The sequence below is a fragment of the Oncorhynchus gorbuscha genome, unplaced genomic scaffold (assembly GCF_021184085.1).
Source record: "Oncorhynchus gorbuscha isolate QuinsamMale2020 ecotype Even-year unplaced genomic scaffold, OgorEven_v1.0 Un_scaffold_2191, whole genome shotgun sequence".
Lineage (NCBI taxonomy): Eukaryota > Metazoa > Chordata > Actinopteri > Salmoniformes > Salmonidae > Oncorhynchus > Oncorhynchus gorbuscha.
The window spans coordinates 24690-39157 of NW_025746764.1; the positions used below are offsets into that span (position 1 = coordinate 24690).

Genomic DNA, 14468 nt, shown 5'->3' on the forward strand with positions numbered 1-14468 from the left:
ATCAGTTTTATTTTCTGTTGCAAATTATTGTGTTTAAAAAAAAAACATTTTCTGTTAATTAAGTATCTTAATGGAATTACAACCCAGAGCATTAGACAGGTGTGTTCTCTACAGATCTGTTTTAATGGGCATCTGATACAACAGCCATGGATACAGACCCCAGAACATGGTTCATGGACACAGACCCCAGAACATGGTTCATGGATACAGACCCCAGAACATGGTTCAACAGCCATGGACACAGACAGACCCCAGAACATGGTTCAACAGCCATGGATACAGACCCCAGAACATGGTTCATGGATACAGACCCCAGAACATGGTTCATGGATACAGACCCCAGAACATGGTTCATGGATACAGACCCCAGAACGTGATATAGAAACCAACATGATGGCTAAATGTTGAGGAATCAGGCGGTGGCCTGTTTCTTACCACAGCCTTTGTTGATGAAAGTGGTGGCGATCCCAGTCTTCCCTGATCGACCGGTTCGACCAATCCTGTGGACTGGAACACACAACAACAACACTGTTTTTTCAGTCAGTCGGTGGATGAGTCTGATTATAGAGAGGGAATACATGAGATTTAGGGGTACCAATAACGTGCACTTGAGGGGAGATATGAGCAGATTAACATGAGAAGAAACGGGGTAACATGTACTCTCTCTCTAGGCCAGGTTACCCTCTCTCTCTCTAGGCCAGGTTACCCTCTCTCTCTAGGCCAGGTTACCCCTCTCTCTCTAGGCCAGGTTGCTCTCCCTCTAGGCCAGGTTGCTCTCCCTCTAGGCCAGGTTGCTCTCCCTCTAGGCCAGGTTGCTCTCCTCTAGGCCAGGTTGCTCTCCCTCTAGGCCAGGTTGCTCTCCCTCTAGGCCAGGTTACTCTCCCTCTAGGCCAGGTTACTCTCCCTCTAGGCCAGGTTACTCTCCCTCTAGGCCAGGTTACTTCTCTCTAGGCCAGGTTAATTCTCTCTAGGCCAGGTTACTCTCTCTCTAGGCCAGGTTACTCTCTCTCTAGGCCAGGTTACTCTCTCTCTCTAGGCCAGGTTACTCTCTCTCTAGGCCAGGTTACTCTCTCTAGGCCAGGTTTCTCTAGGCCAGGTTACTCTCTCTCTAGACCAGGTTACTCTCTCTCTAGACCAGGTTACTCTCTCTCTAGACCAGGTTACTCTCTCTAGGCCAGGTTACTCTCTCTAGGCCAGGTTACTCTCCCTCTAGGCCAGGTTACTCTAGGCCAGGTTACTCTAGCCCAGGTTACTCTAGGCCAGGTTACTCTCTCTCTAGGCCAGGTTACTCTCTCTCTAGGCCAGGTTACTCTCTCTCTAGGCCAGGTTACTCTCTCTCTAGGCCAGGTTACTCTCTCTCTAGGCCAGGTTACTCTCTCTCTAGGCCAGGTTACTCTCTCTCTAGACCAGGTTACTCTCTCTCTAGACCAGGTTACTCTCTCTCTAGGCCAGGTTACTCTCTCTCTAGGCCAGGTTACTCTCCCTCTAGGCCAGGTTACTCTCCCTCTAGGCCAGGTTTCTCTCCCTCTAGGCCAGGTTACTCTCCCTCTAGGCCAGGTTACTCTCCCTCTAGGCCAGGTTACTCTCCCTCTAGGCCAGGTTACTCTCTCTCTAGGCCAGGATAGTTTCCCTCTCTAGGCCAGGTTACTCTCCCTCTCTCGGCCAGGTTACCCTCTCTCTCGGCCAGGTTACCCTCTCTCTCGGCCAGGTTACCCTCTCTCTAGGCCAGGTTACCCTCACTCTAGGCCAGGTTACCCTCACTCTAGGCCAGGTTACCCTCACTCTAGGCCAGGTTACCCTCACTCTAGGCCAGGTTACCCTCACTCTAGGCCAGGTTACCCTCTCTCTAGGCCAGGTTACTCTCTCTCTAGACCAGGTTACTCTCTCTCTAGACCAGGTTACTCTCTCTCTAGGCCAGGTTACTTTCTCTCTAGGCCAGGTTACTCTCTCTCTAGGCCAGGTTACTCTCTCTCTAGGCCAGGTTACTCTCTCTCTCTAGGCCAGGTTACTCTCTCTCTCTAGGCCAGGTTACTCTCTCTCTAGGCCAGGTTACTCTCTCTCTAGGCCAGGTTACTCTCTCTAGACCAGGTTACTCTCTCTCTAGGCCAGGTCACTCTCCCTCTAGGCCAGGTTACTCTCCCTCTAGGCCAGGTTACTCTCCCTCTAGGCCAGGTTACTCTCCCTCTAGGCCAGGTTACTCTCCCTCTAGGCCAGGTTACTCTCCCTCTAGGCCAGGTTACTCTCCCTCTAGGCCAGGTTACTCTCCCTCTAGGCCAGGTTACTCTCCTCTAGGCCAGGTTACTCTCCCTCTAGGCCAGGTTACTCTCCTCTAGGCCAGGTTACTCTCCCTCTAGGCCAGGTTACTCTCCCTCTAGGCCAGGTTACTCTCCCTCTAGGCCAGGTTACTCTCCTCTAGGCCAGGTTACTCTCCCTCTAGGCCAGGTTACTCTCCCTCTAGGCCAGGTTACTCTCCCTCTAGGCCAGGTTACTCTCCCTCTAGGCCAGGTTACTCTCCCTCTAGGCCAGGTTACTCTCCCTCTAGGCCAGGTTACTCTCCCTCTAGGCCAGGTTACTCTCCCTCTAGGCCAGGTTACTCTCCCTCTAGGCCAGGTTACTCTCCCTCTAGGCCAGGTTACTCTCCCTCTAGGCCAGGTTACTCTCCCTCTAGGCCAGGTTACTCTCCCTCTAGGCCAGGATATTCTCCTCTCTAGGCCAGGTTACTCTCCTCTCTCGGCCAGGTTACTCTCTCTCTCGGCCAGGTTACCCTCTCTCTCGGCCAGGGTACCCTCTCTCGGCCAGGTTACCCTCTCTCTCGGCCAGGTTACCCTCTCTCTAGGCCAGGTTACCCTCTCTCTAGGCCAGGTTACCCTCTCTCTAGGCCAGGTTACCCTCTCTCTAGGCCAGGTTACCCTCTCTCTAGGCCAGGTTACCCTCTCTCTAGGCCAGGTTACCTCTCTCTAGGCCAGGTTACCCTCTCTCTAGGCCAGGTTACCCTCACTCTAGGCAAGGTTACCCTCACTCTAGGCCAGGTTACCCTCACTCTAGGCCAGGTTACCCTCTCTCTAGGCCAGGTTACCCTCTCTCTAGGCCAGGTTACTCTCTCTCTAGACCAGGTTACTCTCTCTCTAGACCAGGTTACTCTCTCTAGACCAGGTTACTCTCTCTCTAGACCAGGTTACTCTCTCTCTAGGCCAGGTTACTCTCTCTCTAGGCCAGGTTACTCTCTCTCTAGGCCAGGTTACTCTCTCTAGGCCAGGTTACTCTCTCTCTCTAGGCCAGGTTACTCTCTCTCTAGACCAGGTTACTCTCTCTCTAGACCAGGTTACTCTCTCTCTCTAGACCAGGTTACTCTCTCTAGGCCAGGTTACTCTCTCTAGGCCAGGTTACTCTCTCTCTAGACCAGGTTACTCTCTCTCTAGACCAAGTTACTCTCTCTCTAGGCCAGGTTAATTCTCTCTAGACCAGGTTACTCTCTCTAGGCCAGGTTACTCTCCCTCTAGGCTACTCTCCCTCTAGGCCAGGTTACTCTCTCTCTAGACCAGGTTACTCTCCCTCTAGGCCAGGTTACTCTCCCTCTAGGCCAGGTTACTCTCCCTCTAGGCCAGGTTACTCTCCCTCTAGGCCAGGTTACTCTCCCTCTAGGCCAGGTTACTCTCCCTCTAGGCCAGGTTACTCTCCCTCTAGGCCAGGTTACTCTCCCTCTAGGCCAGGTTACTCTCCCTCTAGGCCAGGTTACTCTCCCTCTAGGCCAGGTTACTCTCCCTCTAGGCCAGGTTACTCTCCCTCTAGGCCAGGTTACTCTCCCTCTAGGCCAGGTTACTCTCCCTCTAGGCCAGGTTACTCTGAAGCACATTGTGGTAACTGCTGATGAAAAGGGGCTTTGATCAAATCATATTGATTGATTCATTTCTGACTGTAAATTGCTCTGGATAAGATTGTTCTGCTAAATGACCAAAATGTAAAGTTGATTAATTGAGATGTGGTCCCTTCTGTAGCTCAGTTGGTAGAGCATGGCGCTTGTAACGCCAGGGTAGTGGGTTCGATTCCGGGACCACCCATACGTAGAATGTATGCACACATGACTGTAAGTCGCTTTGGATAAAAGCGTCTGCTAAATGGCATATATTATTATTATTATTATTATTACTACATTAGATGTAAAGTCTTACCATAGTTCTCTATCTCCTCTGGCATATCATAGTTGACCACGTGCTGTATAGCAGGAAGTCCAGACCTTTAGACGCGACATCAGTAGCCACCAACACATCCTTCTTCCTTCCTTAAAGGCCTCGATGGCCTTGGTACGCTCCTCCTGGTCTGGAAACACATAGCAGAGTGGGAATGAAATAGCACCCCTATTTAGGTAGTCCCAGCAGGTGTTGCCTGGTGATGCTAACGCTAAATGCTAATGCTAAATGCTAACGCTAAATGCTAAATGAAAGAAGAAGTTAAAGGCCTCAATGGACTTGGTACGCTCCTCCTGGTCTGGAAACACATAGTGGGAATGAAATAGCCCTATTTAGGTAGCACCAGCAGGTGTTGCCTGGTGATGCTAACTCTAAATGCAAATATGCTCAATGCTAGTTTCCGGATCGGCTCGACGCAAGAAGTTAAAGGCCTCGATGGACTTGGTACGCTCCTCCTGGTCTGGAAACACAGAGTGGGAATGAAATAGCCCTATTTAGGTAGTCCCAGAAGGAAGAGAAGGGTTTTAATCTTACCATTTCCTCCACTCCTTTCAGCACTAGGGCACATGTTAAGGGCAGGGTGGTTGAGGTAGGAAAACTAAGGGGGGGGTTAGTGATCTTACCTTTTCCTCCGTGGATAGCCACAGCCTCCACTCCTTTTAGCAGGGGGTTAGTGATCTTACCTTTTCCTCCGTGGATAGCCACAGCCTCCACTCCTTTTAGCAAGGGGGTTAGTGATCTTACCTTTTCCTCCGTGGATAGCCACAGCCTCCACTCCTTTCAGCAGGTAGGAAAACTAAGGGGGGGGTTAGTGATCTTACCTTTTCCTCCGTGGATAGCCACAGCCTCCACTCCTTTTAGCAGGGGGGTTAGTGATCTTACCTTTTCCTCCGTGGATAGCCACAGCCTCCACTCCTTTTAGCAAGGGGGGTTAGTGATCTTACCTTTTCCTCCGTGGATAGCCACAGCCTCCACTCCTTTCAGCAGGTAGGAAAACTAAGGGGGGTTAGTGATCTTACCTTTTCCTCCGTGGATAGCCACAGCCTCCACTCCTTTTAGCAGGGGGTTAGTGATCTTACCTTTTCCTCCGTGGATAGCCACAGCCTCCACTCCTTTTAGCAGGGGGGGGTTAGTGATCTTACCTTTTCCTCCGTGGATAGCCACAGCCTCCACTCCTTTCAGCAGGAGATATTCATGAATGGCGTCCACGTCTGCTTTCTTCTCAGCAAACATCAACACCTGGGTGACAGAGAACAACATTACCATCTGATTAAACACACAACAACACTACCATCTGATTAAACACACAACAACACTACCATCTGATTAAACACACAACAACACTACCATCTGATTAAACACACAACAACACTACCATCTGATTAAACACACAACAACACTACCATCTGATTAAACACACAACAACACTACCATCTGATTAAACACACAACAACACTACCATCTAACCATCTGATGAAACACACAACAACACTACCATCTAACCATCTGATGAAACACACAACAACACTACCATCTGATTAAACACACAACAACACTACCATCTGATTAAACACACAACAACACTACCATCTTACCATCTGATTAAACACACAACAACACTACCATCTGATTAAACACACAACAACACTACCATCTGATTAAACACACAACAACACTACCATCTAACCATCTGATGAAACACACAACAACACTACCATCTTACCATCTGATTAAACACACAACAACACTACCATCTTACCATCTGATTAAACACACAACAACACTACCATCTTACCATCTGATTAAACACACAACAACACTACCATCTTACCATCTGATTAAACACACAACAACACTACCAACTTACCATCTGATGAAACACACAACAACACTACCATCTAACCATCTGATTAAACACACAACAACACTACCATCTTACCATCTGATTAAACACACAACAACACTACCATCTTACCATCTGATTAAACACACAGCAACACTACCATCTGATTAAACACACAACAACACTACCATCTGATGAAACACACAACAACACTACCAACTTACCATCTGATGAAACACACAACAACACTACCATCTGATTAAACACACAACAACACTACCATCTGATTAAACACACAACAACACTACCATCTTACCATCTGATTAAACACACAACAACACTACCATCTGATTAAACACACAACAACACTACCATCTGATTAAACACACAACAACACTACCATCTGATTAAACACACAACAACACTACCATCTGATTAAACACACAACAACACTACCATCTTACCATCTGATTAAACACACAACAACACTACCATCTTACCATCTGATTAAACACACAACAACACTACCATCTTACCATCTGATTAAACACACAACAACACTACCATCTGATTAAACACACAACAACACTACCATCTAACCATCTGATTAAACACACAACAACACTACCATCTTACCATCTGATTAAACACACAACAACACTACCATCTTACCATCTGATTAAACACACAACAACACTAACCGGAGGAGGGGTTGTTACTAACCAGAGGAGGGGTCGTTACTAACCGGAGGATGAGGGGTCGTTACTAACCGGAGGAGGGGTCGTTGCTAACCGGAGGAGGGGTCGTTACTAACCAGAGGATGAGGGGTCGTTACTAACCAGAGGATGAGGGGTCGTTACTAACCAGAGGATGAGGGGTCGTTACTAACCAGAGGATGAGGGGTCGTTACTAACCAGAGGATGAGGGGTCGTTACTAACCAGAGGATGAGGGGTCGTTACTAACCAGAGGATGAGGGGTCGTTACTAACCAGAGGAGGAGGGGTCGTTACTAACCAGAGGAGGAGGGGTCGTTACTAACCAGAGGAGGAGGGGTCGTTACTAACCAGAGGAGGAGGGGTCGTTACTAACCAGAGGAGGAGGGGTCGTTACTAACCAGAGGGGGAGGGGTCGTTACTAACCAGAGGGGGAGGGGTCGTTACTAACCAGAGGGGAGGGGTCAGTTACTAACCAGAGGGGAGGGGTCGTTACTAACCAGAGGGGAGGGTCGTTACTAACCAGAGGGGAGGGGTCGTTACTAACCAGAGGGGAGGGGTCGTTACTAACCAGAGGGGGAGGGTCGTTACTAACCAGAGGGGAGGGGTCGTTACTAACCAGAGGGGGAGGGGTCGTTACTAACCAGAGGGGAGGGGTCGTTACTAACCAGAGGGGGAGGGGTCGTTACTAACCAGAGGGGGAGGGGTCGTTACTAACCAGAGGGGAGGGGTCATTACTAACCAGAAGAGGAGGGGTCGTTACTAACCAGAAGAGGAGGGGTTGTTACTAACCGGAGGAGGGGCTGTTACTAACCGGAGGAGGGGCTGTTACTAACCGGAGGAGGGGCTGTTACTAACCGGAGGAGGGGCTGTTACTAACCGGAGGAGGGGCTGTTACTAACCGGAGGAGGGGCTGTTACTAACCGGAGGAGGGGCTGTTACTAACCGGAGGAGGGGCTGTTACTAACCGGAGGAGGGGCTGTTACTAACCGGAGGAGGGGCTGTTACTAACCGGAGGAGGGGCTGTTACTAACCGGAGGAGGGGCTGTTACTAACCGGAGGAGGGGCTGTTACTAACCGGAGGAGGGGCTGTTACTAACCGGAGGAGGGGCTGTTACTAACCGGAGGAGGGGCTGTTACTAACCGGAGGAGGGGCTGTTACTAACCGGAGGAGGGGTTGTTACTAACCGGAGGAGGGGTTGTTACTAACCGGAGGAGGGGTTGTTACTAACCGGAGGAGGGGCTGTTACTAACCGGAGGAGGGGCTGTTACTAACCGGAGGAGGGGCTGTTACTAACCGGAGGAGGGGCTGTTACTAACCGGAGGAGGGGTTGTTACTAACCAGAGGAGGGGCTGTTACTAACCAGAGGAGGAGGGGTTGTTACTAACCAGAAGGGGAGGGGTTGTTACTAACCAGAAGAGGAGGGGTTGTTACTAACCAGAGGAGGAGGGGTTGTTACTAACCAGAGGAGGAGGGGTTGTTACTAACCAGAGGAGGAGGGGTTGTTACTAACCAGAGGAGGAGGGGTTGTTACCAACCAGAGGAGGAAGGGTTGTTACTAACCAGAGGAGGAAGGGTTGTTACTAACCAGAGGAGGGGTTGTTACTAACCAGAGGAGGGGTTGTTACTAACCAGAGGAGGGGTTGTTACTAACCAGAGAAGGGGCTGTTACTAACCGGAGGAGGAGGGGCTGTTACTAACCGGAGGAGGAGGGGTTGTTACTAACCGGAGGAGGAGGGGTTGTTACTAACCAGAGGAGGGGTTGTTACTAACCAGAGGAGGGGCTGTTACTAACCAGAGGAGGAGGGGTTGTTACTAACCAGAAGGGGAGGGGTTGTTACTAACCAGAAGAGGGGTTGTTACTAACCAGAAGAGGGGTTGTTACTAACCAGAGGAGGGGTTGTTACTAACCAGAGGAGGGGTTGTTACTAACCAGAGGAGGGGTTGTTACTAACCGGAGGAGGGGCTGTTACTAACCGGAGGAGGGGCTGTTACTAACCGGAGGAGGGGCTGTTACTAACCGGAGGAGGGGTTGTTACTAACCGGAGGAGGGGCTGTTACTAACCAGAGGAGGGGCTGTTACTAACCAGAGGAGGAGGGGTTGTTACTAACCAGAGGAGGAGGGGTTGTTACTAACCAGAGGAGGAGGGGTTGTTACTAACCAGCAGAGGAGGGGTTGTTACTAACCAGAGGAGGAGGGGTTGTTACTAACCAGAGGAGGAGGGGTTGTTACTAACCAGAGGAGGAGGGGTTGTTACTAACCAGAGGAGGAGGGGTTGTTACTAACCAGAGGAGGAGGGGTTGTTACTAACCAGAGGAGGAAGGGTTGTTACTAACCAGAGGAGGAAGGGTTGTTACTAACCAGAGGAGGGGTTGTTACTAACCAGAGGAGGGGTTGTTACTAACCAGAGGAGGGGTTGTTACTAACCAGAGGAGGGGCTGTTACTAACCGGAGGAGGAGGGGCTGTTACTAACCGGAGGAGGAGGGGCTGTTACTAACCGGAGGAGGAGGGGTTGTTACTAACCGGAGGAGGAGGGGTTGTTACTAACCGGAGGAGGAGGGGTTGTTACTAACCAGAGGAGGAGGGGTTGTTACTAACCTGAGGAGGAGGGGTTGTTACTAACCAGAGGAGGGGTTGTTACTAACCAGAGGAGGAGGGGCTGTTACTAACCAGAGGAGGAGGGGTTGTTACTAACCAGAGGAGGAGGGGTTGTTACTAACCAGAGGAGGAGGGGTTGTTACTAACCAGAGGAGGAGGGGTTGTTACTAACCAGAGGAGGAGGGGTTGTTACTAACCAGAGGAGGGGTTGTTACTAACCAGAGGAGGGGTTGTTACTAACCAGAGGAGGGGTTGTTACTAACCAGAGGAGGGGTTGTTACTAACCAGAGCAGGGGTTGTTACTAACCAGAGCAGGGGTTGTTACTAACCAGAGGAGGGGTTGTTACTAACCAGAGGAGGGGTTGTTACTAACCGGAGGAGGGGCTGTTACTAACCAGAGGAGGGGTTGTTACTAACCAGAGGAGGAGGGGTTGTTACTAACCGGAGGAGGGGTTGTTACTAACCGGAGGAGGGGTTGTTACTAACCAGAGGAGGGGCTGTTACTAACCAGAGGAGGAGGGGTTGTTACTAACCAGAGGAGGGGTTGTTACTAACCAGAGGAGGAGGGGTTGTTACTAACCAGAGGAGGAGGGGTTGTTACTAACCAGAGGAGGAGGGGTTGTTACTAACCAGAGGAGGAGGGGTTGTTACTAACCAGAGGGGGAGGGGTTGTTACTAACCAGAGGAGGGGTTGTTACTAACCAGAGGAGGAGGGGTTGTTACTAACCAGAGGAGGGGTTGTTACTAACCAGAGGAGGGGTTGTTACTAACCAGAGGAGGAGGGGTTGTTACTAACCGGAGGAGGGGTCTTCTGTAGACACTCCAGCAGGTAAACCATCTTAGCCTCTTCCTTCACATACTCCACTTCCTGAAATTCAATCATGGAAAAACAATCAATGTAAGCATTATAATAATAATATATATATAAAAAAGTCCATTTGCAGTCAGTGGCAAAAGTACACAAAACCTATTTCATTTAAGATATTCCTGTGAAAACCTGCTTTAAAGGAAGTTATTAGTGTGCGTCCCAAATTGTACCCTACTCCCCATATAGTGCACTACTTTAGGCCAGGCAGGGCACTACTTTAGGCCAGGCAGGGCACTACTTTAGGCCAGGCAGGGCACTACTTTAGGCCAGGCAGGGCACTACTTTAGGCCAGGCAGGGCACTACTTTAGGCCAGGCAGGGCACTACTTTAGGCCAGGTAGTGCACTACTTTAAACCAGGCAGGGCGCTACTTTAAACCAGGCAGTGCACTACTTTAAACCAGGCAGGGTACTACCTAGACCAGGCAGGGCACTACTTTAAACCAGGCAGTGTACTACCTAGACCAGGCAGGGCACTACTTTAGGCCAGGCAGTGCACTATTTTAAACCAGGTAGTGCACTATATAGAGAAGAGGGTGCTACAGTATTTGGGACGGATATTTTTCTGCTGGTGTGTTGTACCTGAATGACGTCCAGGCTGGCAGCGCCGGCCCGGCCCACGTTGATGGTGATGGGTTTGACCAGGGCACTCTTGGCAAAGTTCTGGATCTTCTTGGGCATGGTCGCACTAAACAGAAGAGTTTGTCTCTGGCCCTGCAAATCAAATCAAATTTGATTCACACGTGCTGAATACAACAGGTATAGATAGAACTTAGTGTAAAAAATAATCATAAGTACAGAGTCAATGTGGAGGCTATATACAGGGGGTACCAGTACAGAGTCAATGTGGAGGCTATATACAGGGGGGACCAGTACAGAGTCAATGTGGAGGCTCTATACAGGGGGTACCTGTGTACAGAGTCAATGTGGAGGCTCTATACAGGGGGTACCGGTACAGAGTCAATATGGAGGCTATATACAGGGGGTACCGGTACAGAGTCAATGTGGAGACTATATACAGGGGGTACCAGTACAGAGTCAATGTGGAGGCTATATACAGGGGGTACCAGTACAGAGTCAATGTGGAGGCTATATACAGGGGGTACCGGTACAGAGTCAATGTGGAGGCTATATACAGGAGGTACCAGTACAGAGTCAATGTGGAGGCTATATACAGGGGGTACCAGTACAGAGTCAATGTGGAGGCTATATACAGGGGGTACCGGTACAGAGTCAATGTGGAGGCTATATACAGGGGGTACTGGTACAGAGTCAATGTGGAGGCTATATACAGGGGGTACCAGTACAGAGTCAATGTGGAGGCTATATACAGGGGGTACTGGTACAGAGTCAATGTGGAGGCTATATACAGGGGGTACCAGAGTCAATGTGGAGGTTATATACAGGGGGTACCAGTACAGAGTCAATGTGGAGGCTATATACAGGGGGTACCAGTACAGAGTCAATGTGGAGGCTATATACAGGGGGTACCAGTACAGAGTCAATGTGGAGGCTATATACAGGGGGTACCAGTACAGAGTCAATGTGGAGGCTATATACAGAGGGTACCAGTACAGAGTCAATGTGGAGGCTATATACAGGGGGTACCGGTACAGAGTCAATGTGGAGGCTATATACAGGGTATTACGGTACCAGAGTCAATGTGGAGACTATATACAGGGTATTACGGTACCAGAGTCAATGTGGAGACTATATACAGGGTATTACGGTACCAGAGTCAATGTGGAGACTATATACAGGGTATTACGGTACCAGAGTCAATGTGGAGACTATATACAGGATATTACGGTACCAGAGTCAATGTGGAGGCTATATACAGGGGGTACCGGTACAGAGTCAATGTGGAGGCTATATACAGGGGGTACCGGTACAGAGTCAATGTGGAGGCTATATACAGGGTGTTACGGTACAGAGTCAATGTGGAGACTATATACAGGGGGTACCAGTACAGAGTCAATGTGGAGGCTATATACAGGGAGTACCAGTACAGAGTCAATGTGGAGGCTATATACAGGGGGTACCAGTACAGAGTCAATGTGGAGGCTATATACAGGGGGTACCAGTACAGAGTCAATGTGGAGGCTATATACAGGGAGTACCAGTACAGAGTCAATGTGGAGGCTATATACAGGGGGTACCGGTACAGAGTCAATGTGGAGGCTATATACAGGAGTACCAGTACAGAGTCAATGTGGAGGCTATATACAGAGGGTACCAGTACAGAGTCAATGTGGAGGCTATATACAGGGGGTACCGGTACAGAGTCAATGTGGAGGCTATATACAGGAGTACCAGTACAGAGTCAATGTGGAGGCTATATACAGAGGGTACCAGTACAGAGTCAATGTGGAGGCTATATACAGGGGGTACCGGTACAGAGTCAATGTGGAGGCTATATACAGGGAGTACCCGTACAGAGTCAATGTGGAGACTATATACAGGGGGTACCGGTACAGAGTCAATGTGGAGACTATATACAGGGGGTACCAGTACAGAGTCAATGTGGAGGCTATATACAGGGGTACCAGTACAGAGTCAATGTGGAGGCTATATACAGGGGGTACCGGTACAGAGTCAATGTGGAGGCTATATACAGGAGGTACCAGTACAGAGTCAATGTGGAGGCTATATACAGGGTGTACCAGTACAGAGTCAATGTGGAGGCTATATACAGGGGGTACCGGTACAGAGTCAATGTGGAGGCTATATACAGGGGGTACCAGTACAGAGTCAATGTGGAGGCTATATACAGGGGGTACCGGTACAGAGTCAATGTGGAGGCTATATAAAGGGGGTACCGGTACAGAGTCAATGTGGAGGCTATATACAGGGGGTACCGGTACAGAGTCAATGTGGAGGCTATATACAGGGGGTACCGGTACAGAGTCAATGTGTAGGCTATATACAGGGGGTACCGGTACAGAGTCAATGTGGAGGCTATATACATGGGGTACCGGTACAGAGTCAATGTGGAGGCTATATACAGGGTATTACGGTACAGAGTCAATGTGGAGGCTATATACAGGGGGTACCGGTACAGAGTCAATGTGGAGGCTATATACAGGGGGTACCGGTACAGAGTCAATGTGGAGGCTATATACAGGGTATTACGGTACAGAGTCAATGTGGAGGCTATATACAGGGTATTACGGTACCAGAGTCAATGTGGAGACTATATACAGGGTATTACGGTACCAGAGTCAATGTGGAGACTATATACAGGGTATTACGGTACCAGAGTCAATGTGGAGACTATATACAGGGTATTACGGTACCAGAGTCAATGTGGAGACTATATACAGGGTATTACGGTACCAGAGTCAATGTGGAGGCTATATACAGGGGGTACCGGTACAGAGTCAATGTGGAGGCTATATACAGGGGGTACCGGTACAGAGTCAATGTGGAGGCTATATACAGGGAGTACCAGTACAGAGTCAATGTGGAGACTATATACAGGGGGTACCGGTACAGAGTCAATGTGGAGACTATATACAGGGGGTACCAGTACAGAGTCAATGTGGAGGCTATATACAGGGGGTACCAGTACAGAGTCAATGTGGAGGCTATATACAGGGGGTACCGGTACAGAGTCAATGTGTAGGCTATATACAGGGGGTACCGGTACAGAGTCAATGTGGAGGCTATATACAGGGGGTACCGGTACAGAGTCAATGTGGAGGCTATATACAGGGGGTACCGGTACAGAGTCAATGTGGAGGCTATATACAGGGTATTACGGTACAGAGTCAATGTGGAGGCTATATACAGGGGGTACCAGTACAGAGTCAATGTGGAGGCTATATACAGGGGGTACCGGTACAGAGTCAATGTGGAGGCTATATACAGAGGGTACCAGTACAGAGTCAATGTGGAGGCTATATACAGGGGGTACCGGTACAGAGTCAATGTGGAGGCTATATACAGGGAGTACCAGTACAGAGTCAATGTGGAGACTATATACAGGGGGTACCGGTACAGAGTCAATGTGGAGACTATATACAGGGGGTACCGGTACAGAGTCAATGTGGAGACTATATACAGGGGGTACCAGTACAGAGTCAATGTGGAGGCTATATACAGGGGGTACCAGTACAGAGTCAATGTGGAGGCTATATACAGGGGGTACCGGTACAGAGTCAATGTGGAGGCTATATACAGGGGGTACCGGTACAGAGTCAATGTGGAGGCTATATACAGGGGGTACCGGTACAGAGTCAATGTGGAGGCTATATAC

General features: G+C 49.5%; 1 pseudogene; it reads right to left on the reverse strand.

Annotated features, from left to right (window-relative positions):
- The window catches only part of LOC124025132, a 47859-nt pseudogene that overhangs the window by 2510 nt on the left and 30881 nt on the right, over positions 1–14468 (reverse strand).